Source organism: Mycteria americana, chromosome 2 (genome assembly GCF_035582795.1).
Source record: "Mycteria americana isolate JAX WOST 10 ecotype Jacksonville Zoo and Gardens chromosome 2, USCA_MyAme_1.0, whole genome shotgun sequence".
In the NCBI taxonomy this organism is placed as follows: Eukaryota; Metazoa; Chordata; class Aves; order Ciconiiformes; family Ciconiidae; genus Mycteria; species Mycteria americana.
In genome coordinates this window covers 1,971,795-1,993,078 of record NC_134366.1, presented here as the reverse complement: position 1 = coordinate 1,993,078, position 21,284 = coordinate 1,971,795, and the positions used below count along the sequence as shown (strand labels likewise).

General features: G+C 44.4%; 1 long non-coding RNA gene across 1 annotated transcript; it reads right to left on the bottom strand.

Annotated features, from left to right (window-relative positions):
• Positions 1-18,142: 18,142 nt before the first annotated feature.
• On the bottom strand, positions 18,143-21,190 carry LOC142406543 (uncharacterized). The gene is made up of 3 exons (XR_012774603.1): positions 20,859-21,190; positions 18,533-18,638; positions 18,143-18,341 (listed from the first exon to the last, which is right to left on the bottom strand). It is a non-coding gene; the product is annotated as an uncharacterized LOC142406543 (long non-coding RNA).
• Between the last annotated feature and the right edge of the window lie 94 nt (positions 21,191-21,284).

Below are 21,284 nucleotides of genomic sequence, written 5' to 3'. Positions count from 1 at the left end.
CCTTCTGTTTTTTTCAGGGATGTTTGCTGGAAGTAAAGATCTTGATGTTTATCCTCTTCTGAAATCATAAATTCCTTCCTTTATTAGCTCACTAGAAACCGTCTTGGAGTTAACAAGTATGCAGTGTCTTCAACTGGAGTCTGAGCAGCAGGAGGGGATGGACGGTAAAAATGGGATTAATTTCACCTAACTTCAGCCATTGATTTATCTAGCTGAAACTAATCCTCTAGGCTCCCTCTAGAGTCATTAGAGAAAGAAGACAACACTGGCCTTCATTCCCACCCAAAGATAAGCATCTGAAATATCCTAGAAAAGTATCTTTAAATGGCTGAGGTTAAGGAGATGAGTATTGCTATCATGTTGGACAACCTTTATATTATTTACTGTACTCCAGGAAGTCTCTTACCTCTCAGCTAAAAATGTGTTCCTCTCTGAAAGTTAGGCACGCAGCAATCAGCTCTCCCTTTTATCTTTGACACATTTCCTCCCCCCATTTCTGGCATGGTGATTTTGGGGGTTTCTGCCTCCTCCCTGCTCCCTACTGATACTATTTGGCATAAACAAAGTTCTGTTTGTCTTTTTTATCTTCTTGCCACTGCACGTGCATGAGTGTATACAAACGCATGTTCACATGCGAATGAAGTCTAGACACGTGCATCTGGAATCTAGACATGATTCAGTTTATCACATTACTTGGCAAAGGAGGAGGGGAAGAGAAGAAATCCCAGAGAAGTATGTTCAGCCTTATTCCGGTCTTCAAAACCAACTCAAAACATCTCCATTTAAAACTTTCCACTGAAAAATATCAGATGCGATGAATAAACAAAGCAATAAATGCAACTGTACAGCACATGGGGCAATGACATTGCTCTTGCACAAGGAGATACTTTGACATTTGTTTTCCTCTGAAACTGGAACAAAGTCAAAATATTTAAACTTTCCTGGAGGGAAACATTTCAGTTTAGAAAGGTCAACTTTTCATCTCAACACACGAGATTGACACCAACAGGAGACCGATGAAATGCTTCCCTTTCATTTAACGTTACCCATTGAGTCAAGCTAACACCACATGGAAGATGTCGCTTTGGGTCTCTCTTTCTGCCATGATCCCTGTGGATCCAGTTCTTTGGCAGGGCTCCTTCTCCAATGATGCGTAGCATTTTTTGCTTTCCTTTCTTTGTTCCCCTAAATGGCCTGAGCTCAGACAATAGGACTGTGCTGCCAATACGATTCAAAATTTTCTGTGACTTCGTGTATATAATAATGGGATACAGTACTGGCTTATTCCCTAACTCTGACCATCCAGGCTCTTCTGCTACAAACATCTGCCATCCCACCGAAGGACCAATATCCCAGTACCAGAGGGATTCAGTGCTTTGAACACAGATGTCTACAATTGCAGTGCCACAAGGCTTCTGCCCGGCCTCCAGCTGCCACTCCAGAAGGGCATGGGTCACCCTTAAATCCAGTGTCCCATCTACCAGCGTCACATGGATATGCTAGATAGCACAAGGTACCTCAGGAAACACTAAGTGTCTACATTTTGGAAAACGAATTCCACTCCTAGTGTGAATGGATATTATTTAGGATAAGCAATGAATAAGACCTGCTCTAGACAAGCAGAAAGAAAATTTGATTTAGAGGTGACAGAAAGTAATGCTTAGGCTGCAACTGCATTAATCTTTTAGGCCTGTTCCCTTTTTCACCATACTTCTACAAAACAGGTCATTTGTCTCTTTATTGACCCAGATGGCCAAGGATTCCATTTGTCTCACTGCTTCTGGCAGGGCAAGGCACACAAATCCTTCCTTCCTTAGCTGCTCTGGAATTAATGAGCATTGATTCATTTCCATTTATTGGGAGATAAGTGTTTAACTACTTGGCTCACGAAGTCCTGCTTCCTGTGACACTTGCAGCTTGTTTCAGTTTCTCCTTCAACTCTTCCACCTACTCTCTGATACATGAAATATTTATATCCTGAAAACATGAAACCAGAAGATATTTCACTGCTTAGTTCACTAGATCCAAAGCAGGCATCATCTGGGATACTGTAAACAGCGTTTATTGGACTGATTCAGCCTCTGGTCAATGCTGGGCATCCAGACTCTTCCACGGACCTTCATGGACATGGCAGAACATCGCCTACAGGACTTCCTGCCACAAAAGAAGCTTTGAAGAGGATTAAATACTTTAAATAGCCTCCATTTCAGTGAAGCAGAACTGCAAAACTTTAATGACTTGCTCAAGTCCTGGGACAGGGAAAAAAATCCATGATTTCCACACCCAAGCCTGCAAAAACACAAACAAGCAAAATGAAAAAGTAATCTACCAAGCAAAAACCCTATGGAGAAGAGGAGATATTGTTATGGGAATGGTCTCACACTACAATGGCTGAACAGTATAATTATAATTAAATTCCACCCTAAGAACCAATCTGGTGCTCAAAGGAACCAATAAATGTGTAAACTATATGACTGGCCACAGATGAGGTTCCCTGCCTGTGCTCCAGCATCACTTCAGTATCACTGAATCATAGGAGAATAGATACAAAAGGGACCTCAAGACATCATCTGATCACCCCCCAGCCTCAAGCTAAGAACAACCTTACCTTAGCATCCCCAAACATATTTATTTAATTTTTTCTCCATCATATCCAAAACTGAGATTACTACTTTCCCCTTCGGCAGAAGAGGATAAATTTCCACCAGGCAAGAATCTGGAAAACTGTCTCTCAACTAGGATCACATGGAGGAAAATAGAGATAAGAAGGAGAGAGAAAGAATGAACCTCCACTAGACCTCAGCATGCTCAGTTATAACATTAAGACTGATCTTTCCAATACAATACATGAATTTATTCTTTTCACAGTCTTGCACACTGAGACAGAGCCCAGAACGCACTGCCAAAGGCATCTCTGTGAGAACTGTTTCAATTCAAAGATCTAATCTTTTCGAAAGATAGGACCTTGTTGTTTCTGACTACATCAATGCTGAAAGAACAGGGATCCCTGATTTGGAAATTTTATTATCAAAAGAAATTTAGTTTGTCACTCACTTCTGCTAAAGTAGCACTATTTATAACTAAGAAAAGGTTTTTAATAGAGAAGCTGGAAAATGTTCCTAAACTGAAAATACCTAAAATCCTGGCAAAAAGTAAATGTTCCAAAGACTGGTGTGTTTCTTTTCTTTTCTTTCTTTTTTTTCCATTCTGATCCCTTATTCTTATGCTTGGCTGAGTAACGTTGTTGAAATGTGCAAGAGCCAACTTCCACCATTTCCTCACGCAGCAAAAAATGTTTATGGGGTGTAACCATACAGTATCCTGGTGTATTTTATAGATGGCCTTTAGGCACACAGTTCATGGAAGTGTAGAGCGAGCTAAAGGTGTATGAGGATGTCTCCGAGTTCTGTCTGAAGAAAGCAAGTTTAAGGAAAATCCTAATTCACGACTGCCAGGTGTAAGGAAAATCATTGAGGGAAATATTAAAAACAGTCGCATTTCATATATATTAAACAAAATATTTTCTCTTTCTCATTGATTATTTTGTAACACCTCTATTTCTGCTGAAGGGTAGGAAAACATCCACACTTTCTTATCAAAGTCTGGTTTCATTCTACAAAGATGTCCAGGAATTGTACTGCAACCTAACTGCATTTTAATAAAAGTTTTTAAAAGTAGTGAAAAACTTAAAAACAAGAACTCTAAGAACAATAGGAAATGCTGAATAACTCTCAGAGTTCCATTTTAAGAAGGCACTTTTACCAGCAAAAATAATTTGTTTGTAAAATCTTATCTTCCTAACTGTTGACTAGCTACTTATATTTACTGAAGGTGACAGATCCTTGGATCCTCTTAAGTCTCATCGATTATTATGGGTACATGACTGGAGCTGGTTTGGAGTATTCCTTATAACATCTTCGGAGTTTATTAAAAACAATATTGTCCTTTTGAAATTGAAGAAGTTGGTGCAAATATATCAATTTGGGGAAGGTGCTGCTGGATGGAGAGGACATTTTGCTCAGAATCAGTGACCTGAACTCCTGATGTAGTCAATCAAGGCACTCATGAGATGCTCAGGTTCAAATCCTTGTATTAAAGGAGAAAAAAAGAGACTGAACATGTAGTCCTCTCTGGACTGTCATTTATTGTGGGGAACAGGGTCTTCCTTGATTTTTACCAAGAAATGTAACTCATCTTAGGTTCCGCACAGGTTCTGCAGATGTAGGATGAAATGCATACGCACAGACACACATGAATATTTCCACTGCAGCTTTACGAGGCATCTAACTCTCATGCAAATGGACTAAGAAGCTTGGCTTAATAATGCAGATGGTTAAAAAGCTCATACATCCTCTTGCAATGTTTTGCTGAATGCTCTCAGAAGGACTCCTCAGGTACAAATGGAAAAGCTACAAATGTAATAAAATAGTATGTCGGAGTGGATGGGGATTGTTGGAGGCTTTGTTTGTTTTTTAGAAGAACTTACTTTTACTAGCCCCTGGCTTGAAACAACAGGAACAACTGAAAGACACAAAAGGCAAATAGCATAAGCTGCTCTCTCATTAATGGATGAAAGCAACCCAGAAAGCTGTCCAGCAGATGCTCTCCAAACCACTTGTAGTCCTGAAGAGACCAGAAAGGCACAGGCAATTTCTCCTTTGGAAATTCCTACCCAGCTGACAGGTGTGTGTCAGTACTTGTACAAAGGCAGAAAAACTTCTCAGCTTTTTCAGTTAAAATATTCCCAATTAATGCTGTAACACAACTATTTCGTAATTACTGTATTTCTCTTGGCTAAAGGAGCTCAGTAACTTAATTCCTTTATCCATCACAATTCTTTCTTTTCCAACTAGCAGATGAAAAGGGAACACAAGACGAACCATTTCTCTGTCTGCGTTTCTAACTTAGAAGGTTAAGCAGACCTCTGATTGAAAAAAGATGGAGAAACACTGCTGTAAAGGCTAAGCAATCAGAAATCCCAGAGGAATGGGTGGTGGTTTTCAGCTGGAGAATATAGCTTTACTAAAATTGATTGTTCCCCTCCAGCAACTCTGTGGAAACCCCAAAAAATGGATTTCCATTCCCGATATACAGCACCAGCTCACCTGTTTCTGGGTAACCTGGCTTTTGGCATCTTTGTTGGCTACTAATGGCAAACCAAGAACCTACAAGGGCCAGTTCCCAGGCTGTGAAGTGCTCAGTTCAAGAAATATCCTCAGAACATCTGGGCATTTATGAATTAATTTTCTGGGCACCACCACAATTCAGTAAATAACCTTGTCAAGAGGGATTGGAATAAGAAAGTTTTTTTACCTTAGTAAAAGAAAAAATTATAACCTGCTCTATAGAAAACCTAGAAGGTTAGGCAGCTTTGCTCCAAACTCAAAAACAAAAAGTGAACATCAACTCCATTTTCCTTCATGGCACAGAATTGCTTTTCTCCCCGCCCCCCAGCTCCAAAACTCCATCTGAGAAACCTGAAGGACAATGTCTCTGCAGCACTTAAATTTCTTTTAGATATACTCAGTGAAGGGCTCCTTTCAGTCAACACTAAAGTGATTAAAAGTTTGAGGTCTGATTTAACTGAGTGATTTTGGTTCTTGGTTCAGTGGAGAGATATGGATATCTCTGACAGGAGATCCATCTCGTATAGGATGAGCTGCCTTTATTTTGACTAGGGAACCCAAATAGCCACCTTTGAAAGGGCAGGGTGTTTGTCTGGCTAAATATAGGTATTTACACCGCAAGTGTCTTCACCTGAAGTGGTCACTCAGAGCTTCCTCCATAGTCACCGCAGACCTGGAGTCTATTACCCCATTTTTCTCACCTCTCTAAAACAAATCAGATGAATCGTCACCCTACATTCCCTCTTTAATCTGTGGAAAAATATCAGTGCCCTCACAGGCTGATTCATGCATCTCAAGTGTCTAAGTATAGACTTGGGAAGCTCCTATGCATCTCAGATATCTGGCTTTCAGAAAGCTGGAGTGGAGTGGGATATATTCCACCATAAGCAATATGGTGTGAGTCCCACAGAAAATCTATTGCTGCACTGTATTTCTCAAAGCAGCAGTTATTAACTAACGAGAAAAAAAAAAAGGCAAAATAAATAAATAAACAACAAGAAGAAGAAAAAGAAAGAAAGAAAGAAACAAACAAACAAACAAACAAGGACATCTCAAAGAAACAGCAAGTGTCAAGGTCCAACTACACCATATGGTCCCCCATGAAAGAAAAGTATATTTTGATATAGCATTCTTGACCAGGAACTGAAAAGGGCTCTTTGGAGGAAAGAAAAGCTTAAAAACTAGTTTCAAGAAAAAAATTAAACTGTTTACATTGTTGAAGAACTGGGATGAGCCTCCAGAGGAAGGAGGAAGTGTCTGGGGTTTAAATGTTTTTTATTTTGATTACAGATATTAGTCTTCCAGGAAGATCTTCCTGAGTGCACAGGATTCCTCCACCGCACGTTGCGGGAAGTAATAAAGCTGGTGTCTTAGATATTGCAGGTTCTCATCATGTTCCAGCAGAGAACAAAGGGAGACAGAGTCTGGACGCACAAATGTTATCTCAGTGAGAATAAAATGTAATAAGATACCTGAGAAAAAGCAAAGGGGAAGGGAAGGGAAGGGAAGGGAAGGGAAGGGAAGGGAAGGGAAGGGAAGGGAAGGGAAGGGAAGGGAAGGGAAGGGAAGGGAAGGGAAGGGAAGGGAAGGGAAGGGAAGGGAAGGGAAGGGAAGGGAAGGGAAGGGAAGGGAAGGGAAGGGAAGGGAAGGGAAAGGAAGGGAAGGGAAGGGAAGGGAAAGGGGGAAGCAGAAAGAGGAGGGGAAGGGGATGAAGAAGGAGAAAGGAAAGGGAAGGGAAAGGAAAAGAAAGAAAAAGTCCTGTGAGACTTAGATTCAGTCCTTTATGTTGGTGTATCTATGTGATCTTAAACGAGATCATTACTGTTTTTCTTCCCATATTGTTTCATTTCAAAGTAAACATGATAGATCTCTCTCCCTCTTGCTCTGTGCTTTGTCTTTGCCATTACTGAATTGGATCTTGTTGCTTAGGCACAGTCCTCCCAGGTGATGAATATTACTCTGAATTGTCCTGTTAGTTCTCCCCTTCCAAACCTGGTGTTGCACTAAATTTTAGAAGTTTAGGTTGCTCAGAAAAATGCTAAATAAGTCTTCATGGCAGGAAGACTATTTGATCTTCTGTCCTGGTTGGCAGCAAATCTGTATTAAGTCATCATGACAATTATCTTCACTCCAGTGGGAATATTTAAGTGCCCAAAAAAAAAAAAAAAATTAACCATTGATTTAGACTCTGAGTAAGATTCATCTGCCCTAAGTTGAGTGTCTAAAAGACAGATGAAAAATGCTGAGCCAGTAACCCTAGGTTGTCTTTACAGTCAGAGGAGAGAAATGGACACCTGCAGAGTGCAATTTTTCCCATCTTAAGTTCAATGTCTAAAATGGGTGAGATTAATTATTCCTGGACACTCCTTTTTATCTACTTCAGGGTCACTGGCTCAGAAACAGATACTTAATGCATAGCTAATATAGGGAAGTTGAATACTACCTTAATATTTCCGAGATTGCTCATGACAGTATTGTATGAGGGAGTGCCAAAGGCTTTGGCAGAACCAAGACATTAACACAGTCTCCTATTCCTCCCTGATCCCATTATCTTGTCAAAACTGAAAGTATTTTAGTTTGACACGATTTGTTCTTGACAGATCTATAGTGGTTGTTTTTCATCACTGTATTAGTACTTCCAGGTGCTTATGAATTTATAATTAATTCATTCCAGTATCTTCCCAAGACCTGAAGCTGGGCAACGTCATGTGCACCTTCCCTGAGCCTCCTTTTTTCCTCTGTATGAAGATCAGTTGTGTCTCTGTTTTCCTCCAGTCAACTGAGATTTCCATCTAATCTAATCTAATCTAATCTAATCTAATCTAATCTAATCTATCAAGGTAGTCTTTACCTAACTCTCTCCTTACTCTCTTCTACCCTTCCAGATAAAATTTGTTTTTTTGAAGTATCTTATCAGAAAAATACTGGGCTTTTATGCAAATAAAATGCAAAGAAGCCTCAGAATATTTCAGTCTTCTGGAATCTCATTTCAATGGAGTAATAAGCTTATCCTAACTGGTTATTTTCGTATTTTTTACATATTTACAGATTCTCCTCTAGCAGTTTTCTTTTTTGGAGGGTGGGGGGAGATAGCATATAAGTAGTAATTCACTTTTCAGCTCTAGCATTCCCATTTGTATCCTAAAATGCTTGCATAACTCAATTATGTTCAATTTTGTACTTTTGATCCCACTCTGAGCATCTCTGGAGACAACCTAATTCCCACACTAAAAAGTTTCAAAAAAGAAGGAGAAGAAAGTATTTCAGCTAAAGACACAAACTTTCTAATGCCTCTCAGAACTTTTTTCATTGTCTTCAAACTGCCTCATATGACAGCTGGCACCAGAGATTTGTAGACCTGTAAAAGAATCTAAAAACAGTGTGGCAGATTTTGCACTGGACTCGTAATGGATTTTTGCTCACGATCCCACATCCAGATGATTTAATGAAACAAAAGAGTGCAATAGTAGATTTATATTACATTGGTATTTCAGGGCCCTGGCAGTCACATTACTAGGTATAGCGGGGATAGGCAGAAAGACACTTCCAACTTTAAATTATTTTTCTACTGCACAAGATCAAATCAGCTAGCATCCTCCCCAGCTTAACAATTTTGAGCTGAGGTACAGGAAATTCAAGTGTCTAACTGTAGGTATCTCTCTCCTGCTGTGAATTTCCTTCTCTGAGTCCATCATGCAGTCCTGGAGAAGTCAGTTATTATTCCCCTGTAAATGAAGAGTAGGCTGCTACTGTCTCCCAGTCTTGCAAAAGAAAAAAAAAAAAAAAAAAAAAAAAAGGTATTTCACTTTCTCCTCCCAGACAACGTTTGAAATCTCTTCTGGTTTCTGCTGGCTTTCCTCCAGGCACTTTCCGGTTTGCCTGGGTGTTATTCTGCAATCTTTCCCTAAGAGCCAGCACATCACTCAGACTGACAGTCAAAGACCCTTGGGACCAGCTTTAGTATCTCACTTTGCTAATGACAGCTTGAGGGGTGCTTCAGACAGTCATGGTATCTGCCCCACAGGCGTGAACGAGGTGAGATGCTGCAGTGATAGCATGGCGCTTCCTTCCAGCCCCGACTGCCGGGCTTCATGTCAGATAATGAAAAGGAACAGGCATGTCTTACGTGTACATAGCAGGACTCAGAGCATCTACAGGAAGCCCAGAGCGTCCAGGTGCCCCTTGAGACATCCTCAATGTGGTGCCACGTCCGTGCTACTGTGTTGAAAAAGGATCACCCACTGGTTTTGAACCAGAAACCACACCCCAAAGACTGACCTGCTGTGTTTCATGTAAAGAGTGGCTCCCACCTCTCCTTCCTGATTCCACCTCATCCCATTCCCCCCCGGTCCATCCTGGATCTCACCTGCTGGAACATCTTTCTTCAATGTCATGACCCCACTCTCCTGAGGATACAGGCTGGCCTTCTCTGAGAGCTGCTGGCCGGGTGGTGGAGAAGGAGAGATGATGCAGTGAAGAGCAATGGCAGAGAGAAAGAAAATGAGCAGAACCATGTTTGAAAGCAACGCTACTACAAAGCCCATCCCTCTCTGCAGCGCTGTGGCTCTTCCCAGTGACATAGTATCCTTCCCCTGCAAATTACAGGTCCCATTTATATGGGGGGAGAGGAGAAATTTAAGATACCAGTCCTAGTGATCACTTCTAGGTCATAATCGATTATTTGTCAACGAGGGACAGGTGCTTTTTGTTTCAGCAGCAGTGTCATATTCTGGTCATTACACTTGGCCTGGAGAAATGATGCTTCTTCACCAGTTGACATAATTGTCTTTTAGACCTACCTCTCAAGAAAGGCGACCAAATGAGGAGCAGGGGGAGCAGAGAAGAAATCAGGGTTACTGTGTTCTTAGAGTTTTTAATTTATTTTTTATGTATTTTATTTATTTATATTTTGACTTATTTATACATATTTCTTTATATATTTAAATATATTTTCATATATTTATTAATTTAAATATATTTTATATATTTATTTCTATATGAAAAGTCCCTTTTTCTATATAAAAATCAGAACTGGTGAGAGAATAAATTCCAGACCTTCCTTAGTATGTAGGGTTCAGGTTCATCTTTCCTGATTTAGAGGTAGAAGTCATTTCATTTAACGTTAGGGTCTTGAGTCAGTGGTTCAACACAGGTGCCTAGTTATACCTGAGATGCCTTGGACACCAGTAGTGTTGGCAGATATAATAGGCAGATATGACATCCCACTTTCTTAAGCAAAGTACATCCTTTTCTCAAAAGCTACAACTTTATCTCCATTCTGGACTGAATCTGCTTTTACCTGCCAGAGAAGCAAGTTTGGATTGATTCTTTTTTCTTTCCTAGTGTTGGCCATATAAAGGCTATTTTCTTCCATACCAACATGTGTCAGAACAGCCTTTGGCTGACTGTCGTCTTCTGACACTTGGTAGAAGCAAGACTGCCAAGTGCTGGCTTTCTGAACGCTTTCAGCTGAGAATTGGGGTGGAAGGGGAGGAGATGGGCTATTCTGGTTCCTCCCTGCAAAGTGCACCTTCAGCACAACAGCAAGCCAATTTCCTCACGAACCTAGCCCCAGCTGAGAGAATTGGTAATGTTCGCCGCCTTCTTTTGCCACTGTCATTTTCCAAGTTTCTTCATTTTTACTTAGGAGGAAAACAGGAGGAATGACAAAGTTTGGGGTAGCTTTTAACAAAGATGCAAGAGGACCATCGTTCATTGCATTTATCTTGCAGGAGAAAAGAATCGTTTTGCTTCATTAGCCAAGAAAATAAAACCAGAGTTATTTATGATGAAAAAAATGTACAGAATGGTGACCTAACCACAAAATTTTTGTGTAGAGGGCTCAGTGACTTAGCAACATCCAAGGAAGGGCAGGAAGTCTCTGTCCCTGAAGAGATCCTCTCATGTTCACTACTTCAGAGGAACTGTCGTCATATGCTCTTAAAAACATAGAGCTTTTCTGATAAATGTGAGACTCATGGAAAAGGGGATTTCTCTTATGAGACTATATGATATGAATGGAAAACACAAAGGTTTTCATCCCACTAGCACTGCTTTCAGCCTTGTTTTCCGACCTCCTTCCAGCCTTCTCTGTTAAAATATTTGCATGTTTTTCCAATCTCATCTATGGTCCATGAGAAGAGAGCATGCCCATCTAAAAATCTGCCTTATTGATAATCTTGGACCATCCATCTTGCACCAGCCCTGCTACTGATTTTTGAGACAAAGCTCCTGTGGCTGTTGCAAGACTTCCTGTGGCAGGTAAAATTGGTTTCCCATTAGTAGTTGCATGTGTGAATAAGGACAGAGCTGGGACTGGGAGTGTGGTGACTTCTTCAGGTCTGGAAATCAGGTGGCAATGAGGTACAACCCAGGAAAGTGAGGAGGGTTTTCTAAGAATGAGAGGTGGGATATGGGACACTCACAAGCAGCATCATGGAAGCAGTTTCTGTTGTACCAGAGCCAGCTGGTATTTGCTGTTTCACTGACCAAAAGGCTAACGAAAAACTCAGGACTAAGAGCCCGCAAAGCAGAAACTGTGTTCCGGGAGGAATGTCAACCAAAAGAGCCGCTTCCTTTTCCTCACCCTGGACACACCACCACAAGGAGAGCTCATAATCTGGGACACGGCGATCCCAAGGAGCTGTACAGCTTGCCCAGCTGCAGTACCCTTCCTGAGCCAGACTTGAGAGTCATTCTCTGCAGGCAATAGTGGCACAGGGAGCTTGGACATGTGTCAGCCTGGTCCAGACAACATTCAGAGCAACCTCCAGCAGCTCCTGGTGAACCGTGCAGGTGGGAAATACAAAGGATTCAGTGATTTCTGATCACGTCCCACCCCCCAGCTTTGACTCCCATCAAGCCCTATGGCAAGTCCTACCTAAAAGGCAAAGTCAGTCCTACAGTCCAAGGGGAAATGGGTCCCTATTTCACTGTGCATGGATCCCCAGGACAATAACAACAGCAGCAAACCAAACCAAACCAAAACAAAACCACACACACAAAGAAAAAAAGAGTTGCTCATTAAAACTTACACAGATTTTACTGTGTAAATTACGTTTAAAAATCTGTCCCGAGTAGCTGATGGCACTTCTTCCATGCTTCAGTTTCTTATTTCCATTTAAAATAAAATAGTCGTATGAAGTGCTAACAAATCACAATGAGAGAGGGATATTATCTCCACTTCCGCAAGACCAGCTTGAATTTTACTCTGTTCCCCCCCCCTCGCCGCCAGCTCTGCAGGTTTCAGGCCATCACCTTTGAACAGAGCTTTATCAGAGCTGAAATGGACTGTGAACTCTGGGGAAAGCTCACCCCAAGGCTGTTCATGAGAGTCCCTCACATGCACTCCATACGCCCAGCCAAACAGGCTCATCAGAGATAAGTAGACCTTTATGAGGGCAAGACACTAAATACTGGTTTATGGTCCCAGGGAACAGGTTACAGGCTCAGCAACTGTAAAAAATTATATATCCCTCATCGTTCCCCTATCTGACTCAGCAAGGATCTCTCTTACAGTTAGTGATAAGGTGATTCCAGCTTCTTTCCTCCCACTTGCACAGGCTCTTCGCACGCTGGCTCTGAGCACATTACAGCCACTGCTGCAGTCTGCTAGCTCAGTCTCGTATCTGCAATTAAAAAAAATAAGTGTTACTTACAAAGAACGCCTTGTCCAGTAGCAACTGGACACAATCAAAGTTTAGAGGGTCCCTGCAGCCGTAGCGTGCTGTGGTTTTGATGCTGTTGGAGTGGGAGAAGCTGTCCCATCCTGCAGTACGCAGGCAGCTCTGTTTCAGGCTCTCTCATCTGCAAGCTCTCAAAGAAGTTTGAGAAGCGAGTCAGACACCCTGTTATAGCCAGACTTCTCCAGCTGTTGTAACTCCACGACGGTCCATCAAAGCTGCCTCGACCCATGCCAGCAAAGGATCTGGCCCACTTATTTACATGCATGACTCCGTGGTGCAGCTGGCAGCTGTGAAAGGGCTCATTTGGAAGGCAGCGTGGCTGGGATCAACATCACTTAAGCGATAATCTGCTAATCAGAGCTTCTTCTGTTGAAGCAATGCTTCCATCTCGTCGTTCTATGCTGGCAGTTTTCTTCTGCAAAGCTTGCCAAATTGTTTCAGCCCCTGGCAGTTTCAGAGGGGTTTTTATTGCTCACCTCCAAACTGGAGTTTGCTCTTGGTTCTGACTGTGCATTGGATGGCAACATGAAAAAAGGACAATCTGATTCAAGCCCAGAGACATCCAGTCTGTCACGCATGTGGCCGGGGAGGGGGAGAGGGAAAAATAAATTTTAAAAAGAATAAAAAAAGACCTTGTGCATATGGATAAAAGTATGCAGGCTCGAGATGCTTCTCCCTCAGGGTGGGAGTGAGATTGTTCAGTGGTGTGCAGAAATCACTGAAATCACTAAACTGTGATGAGGAGCAGGCAGGGTAACTACATGTGAAATCTAGTTGAAAACCTCTCAACTCACATTGCTATTTTGAAAGATGGAACTGCTAAATCACAAAAGACCCTCCCTAGGAAGGAAGAAAAAGAGACCAAGCCAGAAGTGGCATCAGTTGCTGCTCTGCAAGGAAGATAAAGCTGTGGTGAATGACCTGAAAGGCAAATCAGTCACCAGCACGGGCGAAACCTCATCTGGTAAAGACATGAGTTTCAACGCTCACTCCGTTCCTTGTTGTGTCTCCCCACAGCAGAAGGGTGAAGGAGTAGAAGAGACAGTGCTGAATGCTGGTGACTTCTGCCCAGCCCAAAGACTGAGGGATTGACGCAAGATGGTGCAAGTTAGAGCTGCATTTCCCAGTCCTACCCCCCCTCCAGAGCCCATACTCTGATCTCCATCCTGCCCATGTCCACCCAGGCTCAGAACATCAGCTCAGGTCAGGCCTACATCAAGGAGAGCAACAGAAGGAGAGTAAGAGAAGAGCCCAGGCTGCTTTGCAGAGCCTATCTGTCCCACTCGCTCATCAGGAGTTCACCAAAGGCTGGCATTTCCAGGGCTGCCTAGAAGAGGAGAGGCTGGGAGACAGGCACCCATATCCCTTCATCATTACAAAAATGCAACTAAATGGAGGCCAAGACCCATTACTTCAGAAGATGGTCCATGACCTGCCTGCATGCCTTCAGTCCTGTTTCACAGAAGCGCTCGCAAAAGCTCAAAAAGGACTGAATGAAACCTGTTTCATAATGAAAAATTGAAGAGTATAGCTTCGTTTCAGCTGAAGGTCCCTGCCTGAAGCCACTGGCTACTGTCTCTGCTGCTGGTTTCTTTGCTAGCCCAGCTGTTATTCACCTGGCCTGCTTAAGACAGAACATGCCTCTGGATCTGACTGTTGTCAAGGGAGATCACTACTTCACCTCCAACACTTCTTTGCCTGCCTTAAACCAAGGCCTCAACCCCACATGCCTCATCTCCCTCTTCTCCCCAACCAGAGTTTCAGCCCTGTGATCCTCCTTCTGCTACACTTTCTGCATCTTCTCATGCAGGGCACCCAACCCCATGGAGATGCCTCACTCCCAGCTACCCACACCAGGACCCCATGGCATGACCCAGAATCCTCCTCCACCAGCCAGCTGCTGGTGGCTATACGCACCACCTCCCAAGTCTGCCCAGTTTCCATATGCACAGATAGAGGTACCCTGTGGACTGGCGACATTCAAGGTCTCAGGCATACGTTTCCCACTGGAAGAAGTTACCACTGAGAATGAAGGTGATAGATGGAAGTCAACATAGATGCCTCATCCCATGAATTTCAGGTTCATCAGACTTTTGTCCCATCTCATTGTCCTCCTGAATACAGCACACAAACCTTTCAGCATGTTTGTAGTCCCTGGATAATAGCTCAGGAATGGACACAGGCCTGAGAGAAGGCACGCATGGTGGCTATGCCACCTTGTAAACCATTACCACAAAGTGTTAGAAGAGGTGTACAGCCTCTTTAGTCCACCCCTGACTACAGAACACAAGTGGTCCTGCATACTCCTACCTAGAGAGATAAAAAGCCTTTGCAGAGAAAAGTAAGCTACTTTTTAAATTTATTTTTGGATTTCTCCTATATATAAAAACCTTTTTTTTGACCAAGATTAATATTTTTGCTTAGGTTGATTTCCTATCACATGGAGGCAGGGAAGCAGGGTTTAGAAGGAATCAAAACAAAACAGAAAAGAAAACTGCTGAAAACCAAAATATTGTTCTAGGAAGTGTTTTAACAGTTTACACTCTCACCTTCAGTTCTTCATGAGGAATCATTGGTTGTTCACTCAAGGCTGTATAGGAAAAATGAGTGTATTTTCCTTGTCTCACTCACTTGCAGGGCAGTCCTGTTCCTTGAGTGAGGATGTAATCTGCCATCTCTGGAAGCCTTGACACCAAGATGGGTTGGCTTTCTGGAGAAGATCTCCCAGGGAAACCCTGCTTTGAAGGCTGAGAGTAGTGGTGACTGTCTGAAAGGTTGTGAGTGGAGCAGTAGCAAAGAGCGGGACAGAGACCCACTCAGGTCTAACAGCCTACCCATCCTGATATTCAGATGGGTTCCCTTCTGCTTGACAAAAGAAGCCCAAAATTTGTCTCACTTCATCTAATTGCATCATTCACATTGGTGACAGAATCATAGAACCGTTCAGGTTGGAAAAGACCTTTAAGACCATCGGGTCCAGCCGTAAACCTAACACTGCGAAGCCCACCACTAAACCGTGTCCCTAATCATCACATCTACATGGCTTTTAAATACCTCCAGGGATGGTGACTCAACCACTTCCCTGGGCAGCCTGTTCTAATGTTTGACAACCCTTTCGGTGAAGAAATTTTTCCTAATATGCAATCGAATGCCAATCCAATGGCGCAATCGAATGGCACCAATCGAATGGCACCAACCCAACTGGTGCGAATCCCATGGCGCAACTGGAGGCCGTTTCCTCTCGTCCTATCACTTGTTACCTGGGAGAAGAGACCGACCCCACCTCTCTACCCCCTCCTTTCAGGCAGTTGTAGAGAGCGATGAGGTCTCCCCTCAGCCTCCTTTTCTCCAGGCTGAACAACCCCAGCTCCCTCAGCCGCTCCCCATCAGCCTTGTGCTCCAGACCCTTCCCCAGCTCCGTTGCCCTTCTCTGGACACGCTCCAGCCCCTCAATGTCTCTCTTGTGGTGAGGGGCCCAACACTGAACACAGCATTCGAGGTGCGGCCTCACCAGTGCCGAGCACAGGGGCACAGTCACTGCCCTGCTCCTGCTGGCCACACTATTGCTGATACAAGCCAGGATGCCATTGGCTTTCTTGGCCACCTGGGCACACTGCCGGCTCATGTTCAGGCGGCTGTCGACCAACACCCCCAGGTCCTTTTCTTCTGGACAGCTTTCCAGCTGCTCTTCCCCAAGCCTGTAGTCTTGCATGGGGTTGCTGTGGCCCAAGTGCAGGACCCGGCACTGAGCCTTGTTGAACCCCACACAATTGGCCCCAGCCCATGGATCCAGCCTGTCCAGGTCCCTCTGCAGAGCCTTCCTACCCTCCAGCAGATCAACACTCCCACACAACTTGGTGTCATCTGCAAACTGACTGAGGGTGCACTCGATCCCTTAGTCCAGATCATTGATAAAGATATTAAACAGGAGTGGCCCCAACACAGAGCCCTGGGGAACACCGCTTGTGACCGGCCACCAACTGGATTTAACTCGAAAGGAGTTATACCACAACTATGATAACAACGGGCAGATGCATGCCTGGTCTGCTGCAAGGCCAAGTACCGCATCTGCAGAGGAAACTGCTAGATAAAAGAAAGACCCCCTTTTTCAGTTTAGCAAATTGGGTCTGTGTTTGATCTGGATGCTAGTGGGTGAGAACATCTATAGTAGTGTTTTCAATTCATTGTGGCACCTCTTAGGTGTCACTGCTCTCGAGTCCGTCTTCATAAACTCATCTCTAACAGCTTCCTCTATTCCACCTCTTTTCTTACACCTCCTTTCTGATGACATGAAAGCCACTGTCCCCCTGCAAGGAGACTTCAACTGAACCATTTATTTTGGGGCTGAATGTTTAGCTTTGCCCTTCCTTTCCCACAAAGCAGATCTTCGAGCAAGACTATCCAAGGCATAAGGAGCTTTGAAGCAGGACAGTCTCATCCAGGTCACAGAGGTGTTTGATGGCAAGGATGTGGAGGTCCTCACCTCCACTGGCAATAACAATACGGGCTGTTTGCTGTGGTAGCACTGCACCACAGCTAAACTGAGGCACCAAGAACTAAACTATGGAGGGGCTCGTGACTTACTCTCAGGACCCTCATCTGTATTTTCATTTTGCTTTGACAGAGCTTTTCACCTTGGATTTTGTCCATAAGACCCAGAGCAGCTGTTTCCCTTAAGAGCCAACAAAGAACATCGCTTTCACAGTCACCTCAGCCAACAGTTACAACTTCTGCCTTATGCAAACAGCATCAGGCCTGAAGTATCAGGCCTTCTTTTTACTTCTCTTCTCTGCTCCCATTAAAGGAAAGCGGTGACATCAAAACTCTCTTCTTTGCAACACATATAAAACATACAGCGAGTATGTTTCTGAACAGGCCAGAAATCCATGGTGGCCATTTGGCCCGATGCACAAACCTGACTTGGCCAAAGGTCCTTCTTGTATATTTTGGCCTTGACTTTGCATAAAAAACATGAGGAATAGCCAAGTGGAAACAGGGCAGGAAAGGCCATCTCACTCTCTGTGACCCTCGGTCATTGGACCGACTTCTTACACAACGAGGGATTTTTGTAACGTGGCTGCTAGCGCCATCCGTGTCAGGCCTTTCCCTCCCCGATCAATGGCTTCAGCTGACGTAAGTCGTGATGTTTCACTGAACCTGAGTGACCCAGGAGAGAAAGGACAGGAGATTCTTTATCCAGGATGGGATTTCAGCTCCTGCAGAAGGGAAGTGTTCACCCAGCTGTGTAAAAGTTAGCTACAATACAGAGCCTATTCACAATAGTGATCATTTCTGGGCAAAACCTTAGCCAGTTTAATTTGATTATGCTTTTCTTTTTTTTTTTTTTTAAATGCTGTTTTATATCACTAGAAGGATCTAAACATTTGGAGAGGTTTGTTGTAAGATATTGGAGAAACTCATTTCAACCCGTGCCATCCCCAAGGGTCTCCTTAAAATAGCAACATTACAAAGGCTTCTTTTAGTGCCGCATTCCTTCTTGGTTCATTATATACACGTTCATGGATACAATCTGAAAGAAAAACAAAATAAAACTTAGATGTCCAAATTACCTTTGCCTTGATAGGAATATAAGCCTGGGACAGATCTGCTAAGAGAATGGAGTCCTCCAGTGGGAAGACTTCCAAGCAGGGACCTCACACACTCGCACACATCATCCCAAACAAAAGCAGGCATCTGGACATGCAGAATAATTCAACTCACCCTCAAAAGTTTGTAGAGAGAGAAAGAATCCTCTTGTAACCAGGGCAGAGAGCATACACAGCGTTTGGGGATGATGGGAGATGACAAAAGCATTTTCCTGGAGCACCTGCTCAAAAATAAACTAGAGCAGTAGAGCTGTTTCTTGTCTGTCCTTGCATAAATCACAATTTCCAAGGATGGTAGGGCCTAAAACTGCAGGGCCTGATTGTCTGCACCCTGTGAGTCAAGACAGGGACCCTTTTTATGTGGGAAAAGAACTGGACAGGTTGTTTTGGGGTCATGTGAATGGTGAAGGTGCTCACATGTCCACCTCTGGTACTGGGAGTCCCTGGACATGATTCACTGTGACTTTAGAAGACATCTGTATCAACTACCCATACAGTCCTACTCTTCAGCTTTGTCCTGCATCCCTGCTCTGCCCAGAGGACAAAGAAGGTGATGAGATGAGCAGGGTGGCACCCAGGGAGACCTCTCCTGTGGATCTGAGCTCATCCGCAGCAGTGGCAAAAATCTACATGAGTGATGCGGGGTTGTGAACTGAACTTTAGATTAATTCTTATGGCTGCGTCTGAGAGAGGGATGGCGTTGTGGGGCAGCACCTTGTCTGTCCTCACTTGTGTCTTGCACTGAGTAGTCTGGGAGGAGGGTTACAGCTACCACTTGGGGAAACCCACCTTTAGACTTGGCTGCAGGGCATTTAGTGCTCATCCCTTCAAAGAATAACTCTAGACCTTGCACTTCTCATCCCCCCAGAAGAGAACAGGCAGGGAGAAATGAATCATGCCCCAACCGCTATACCTGGCAGGGGGCTGACTTTGGATCTAGGGAGTCCTGAGGTGTGAGATTATTTTGCTTGTGGGTAAAGGGGATGCAGGAAAACATCCCTCATAGTCTTCTTGGTGGCCACGAGAGCGAGATATGGCCAGAGTCAGATTTCCCCACTGTGTTTCTTGTGCGAGCTTTAAACTGGGGCTGGAGGGAGGGAACAATTTGCTTCTTGTGCAGCTTCAGCAGTTCAGTAGTATCTGCCTTTAAGCGTTCAATGATTCGGGGGAGAAATACCAGCCCAGAGGCATCCCCGGTCCAGTCCCGCACCCCACACATGGGGGACTGGATACGGACGGGGGACCAAAGCCTGGACGTGGCTGTCCCCTAAACCATATCAGATCCTGGTTTACTTACACCACCTCCTCCTCCTAGCAGCAGCAGGAGGTGGGGGCATTTTAATATACGAGGCTTTCCCCTACTTCTACCCTCTCTCCTAGAAAAAAAACCAGCAAGGGAGCCACGATGGGGCCCCTGAAACTTTGCAGTGGATTTTTTTTTCCCCCTCCTTCTCAGAAAGACTATAGAGCTCTGAGTACATATTTGCTCAGTCGCCCCATACTTAAACACACACAGATGCTCGGCTCCCCTGGGGACAGGGGGTCTCCCACCCCCAGCCCCTCCTCAGTCGAGTGGAGTGGGCCAGACCCCATGAAACAAACCCCAGCAGAAGTGGAAATACCTGCCCAGGGATTCCCCAAGGAACCCCCCTCAAACCAACCCCCCCCCCCTCCTTCTCGAGCCCCTCTCCCCAATAAATATCTTTTTAATCCCTGCTGCAAGAACTTGAAAAACAGATTTGGGATTAGCCTGCAGATGGGGGAAAATGGGGTGGGTATGGCTTCAGTGCTTTTAAATCCCCCACCCTCAGCACCCTCCCTCCCCATCTCCCCCCTCCCCATCGCCCCCCTCCCCGCATGCACTGCCTAACCCGAGGCATTCCTCGCCTGCGAGCCGGAGGGAAGGAGGTGGGACAGGGCTGGGACAGTGGGGTGGGATGGGGTGGGATGGGGTGGGAGGGATGCAGGGCTGACCCCGTGCTTCCCAGCCCGTCGGTCCCAGCCTGGCCATGACCAACCGACGGAGTCCCGGCCGGGGGGGTGCTTTTACACCCGCCTCGCTCCCCCCGCAACCGGGGAGACCCGCCGAGGCTGGCAGGGAGAGGCAGAGGGTTTGTAAGGAGGAGGAGGAGGAGGAGGAAAAGATTGCATCAAGAGCAGAACTTTTTTTTCCCCTCTCTCTCTCTCCCTTACAGGAAGCCCTACTCTACCTTAGCCTTGGAAAGAGCCCCTTTTCATAAAATTAGCTGAAGGCACCTATTCACAGCCATGGGGCTGTGAAAAAAAAAAAAAAAAAAAAAAAAAGAAGCAAGCAACAAACCGACTGTAGAGTTTGGGGTTTTTTTTTTTTCTCTCTCTCTCTTTTTTTTTTTTTTTCTTCGCTCCAAAAAATAAAACAGAAATGCACACAGCTCCACTCTGCGAAAAGTTGATGTTTTTACCGTCTGCTCTCTGATAGATCTAGAGAGGTTGGCTTTTTTTTTTTTTTTTTCTTTTCCCCTCCTTGCTTGCCGCCGTTCAGCTCCTTCTAAATATCCGCTGCTTCTGCAAGGAAAGAAGAAAAAAAAAAAGGGAAAAAAAACCCACCCCACCACGACTTGATTTCTAAAGTTCCCCCAATGAGTCAGCCCTAAAGCGAAGAGCCCTGCGGCTGCTCCTGCGTGTGTTTGCCCGCGTCTTGCATCCTTGTCATGATTTCTAGCCCCCTCCCCTCCTCGCTTCTCCTCCCACGTCGAAAAAATGATAAGGGGATGGTTGCTGGAGCCTGCTTTCGGCTCTTAAATAAACCCCTCAACAGCTTGGCTTGGGGGGGGGGGGGGGGGGGGACTGTTTTGGTTTTTTTTTTCCTCTTTTTTTTTGGCTTTTTT